Source organism: Cyprinodon tularosa, unplaced genomic scaffold (assembly GCF_016077235.1).
Source record: "Cyprinodon tularosa strain WSP-4 unplaced genomic scaffold, ASM1607723v1 ctg203, whole genome shotgun sequence".
Lineage (NCBI taxonomy): Eukaryota > Metazoa > Chordata > Actinopteri > Cyprinodontiformes > Cyprinodontidae > Cyprinodon > Cyprinodon tularosa.
In genome coordinates this window covers 866,042-868,707 of record NW_024038748.1, presented here as the reverse complement: position 1 = coordinate 868,707, position 2,666 = coordinate 866,042, and the positions used below count along the sequence as shown (strand labels likewise).

Here is a 2,666-nt window from a genome sequence, read left to right as displayed (position 1 = left end):
TTTTTATTTATTATTTTTCTTTCATGTTTACAGTGATTGGATTTCCATCTAACAATCACACGAAAAGAAAAAGGCGAATGTAGAGTTATATTAATACAATAACTTTAGCTTTTGGCGCTCAGACCTTGGCAGGAAACATAGCGCTGAATTTTGTTTGATATGCATGAACAGGTGTAAAGAATAGGGATGTTTCCCCCTCAGGTCTGAAACTGGTAGTGGAGTGGAGATAGATGAAGTTGGTCAGTCTGTAGACTGTTGGGTAGAGAGACGGTATGCTGAGCTTTATGGGGAGATCCAGTGGACTGAGTAAGCTGATACTAGAGCTTCAATCAGGGACCTGAAAGATGAAAGTCTAGCTTGGATAACAAAGCTTGAGAGAACCTGTCCATGATGAGCAAGCATGAAGCGACAGTGGAAAGGAAAAACTCCCCATTGGGAAGAAACCTCTGGCAAAACCAGGCTCAAAATGGCGGTCTTCTGCCAGACCGATTAAAATGAGAGGGAATGCAGTAAGAGTCCGGGAGGAATGAAACTCTGACGAAGCTTGACTATGATGGTGGAGAAGGGGATGGAGGTGGGTTGAAACGGGGTAATCTGAATCAAAGTCCGACATAGCAAAACCACTGCATGGATGATCACACCCGACACGTTTTTACAAAAGGGGGCTTGGTAGGTCCGACTGAGAGACTCCGGGTCTGTTTTAGTTGGACTACGGAGCAATTCAGCTGCAATTTTATGGGTCTGACAGGAGGAGAGACCTGGCTAAAAAGTAAAACGTATCCGCTTTGGTGGAAAATACAAAATAAAATCTGTTAATTTCTGCTGAATCATTGCGTAGTCTGACTAAAATAGACCTGATGCAAACCAGACACTTAAGCGCCACATGGATGTATGGAAACTGCTCAGATATTTTTCACCTCAAGCTGCTTCTTTCAGCGTGCAGGTGGCTAGTTTAATAATTACCCTGAGGAGCTTATATTTTTGATTGAATTTGTATATTTTTCTGTCTGTCTGCCCATGTACAGGATAACTTGAAAAGTTATGAATGGATTTTAATTATTTTTTTTTTTTACCAAAGGTGCAGCTCAGTCCAAGGAAAAATCTGTTACATTTTGGTGATGATCTGCACCTTAATCCTGATGCAGGAATTGTTAAAAACAATTTCTTAACAATATTTGGTGGAACAAGTAGTTCCCCCCTAAACCAGAGTACTAGTTTAAGTACTAGTACTAAAGCTGTCAATGTCAGTGACTATTGAGAGTTTTAGCATCAGACTCAAAAAGGTTCGGAAGTATTATTTTGTTCACATAAACACAGGAAAGGTGAGTCATGCCTCGCTCAAAGTCAGCTATAGCTGTAAGCAGGGCGGGACTGGGAGATTACCTAAGAGACAAAGAGCAAAATAAAATAGGGCTGGGATCTGTTTTGTTTTCTGAGTACTCAACTGGAAAATGCAAAAAAGGTTTTATCAAAAAGTCAGTTTTTCTTACATGTTTGAGTTCAGCTTCAGCTGTGACCCACACCCAAACCAAGCAGAGGAACAAACTGGATGTAGAGAAAAGCCTGGTATCTGCTGTTTTCACACAGCTATCAGAGCTTATCAAAGCAGCTCAGGTGTCTTGAGGAAAAGAAAGTCAAACTAATTAAGATGGTCTGACTATAATTTCCTTTTTGTTTCCAATCAATCAAGTTTAAATGTGATTATAAGGGAGTTACTCAGAGAAGCTCCAGTTTTATAAATATAGGTTTATAATAGAATTTTATTTTATATTAATATCGATTCCTTACTAACTTCCAGGCAACATATTTACGTTTTTTTTCTTTGAGATGGAAAGCATACATTTATAAAAAATTAAATGCTTAACTTAAAAGGTAAAGTAAAACAGTAATAGTAATTTTGACTGAGGGGGAAACTCATGGTATGAAAACATGACATATAATAACTACTTTTAAAGTTAATATGAAGGGCATCACTCTTATCTACCTGGATATTTTCTGGAGGTCTGCAACGCCTCTGACAGTGACGTCTGTCTGAGGGTCGAAGGTGGGTAATGAGCCATGTTTCATCTCCTCTCTCATTACTGTAACTCAACGTTTTCTTGCTCATGGTTTTTCATGACCTTATAAAAACTTGTTGTGTTTACACTGCATTTAACTGGCTTTTTACAAACCATGAAACCATGTTCTTATTAATGGTATTTTCCCCTTCGATGGTCTCTCTCTCTCTCCGGCGTTTAAGGAGCAGCAGCACGGCTGTTTCTGTGTCGAGTGGAGAGAGAGCTGAGTGGGTGGGCCAGACTGAGGCCCCATCCACACGAAGTCAAAACGAACACGAAACGCTGATATTTTCCAAAACGTTTGCCGTAAAGACGGAGACGTAAAATAAATGTGAGCGTCCACACGAATGCATGAAAACGCTGCAAAATGTATGCCAGGCCTGTAAGTGGCGCTGTGGTGCCAAAGCAAAAATAAGCGACGAAATGTTGGGCATGCGCACTAATATTTATACATGGTTGCCCTGCGGGTCCATTTTCGTGGTTAAGTCAAATTGAGGTGCTGAACTATGTCGTCGATATTGCTCTGTTCTTCCTGGAGATATTCCAGAAGAAGAAGATTCTGTTGTAAGCCCGACAGCAGGGTGAGTAGCATTAGCAGCAACGGCGCCA

At 40.4% G+C, this 2,666-nt stretch overlaps 1 non-coding gene across 1 annotated transcript; it reads left to right on the top strand.

Moving 5' to 3' along the window:
- Window positions 1-2,218: 2,218 nt before the first annotated feature.
- On the top strand, window positions 2,219-2,319 carry LOC119783388. The gene has a single exon (XR_005280787.1). It is a non-coding gene; the product is annotated as a small nucleolar RNA SNORA17 (small nucleolar RNA).
- Window positions 2,320-2,666: the final 347 nt, after the last annotated feature.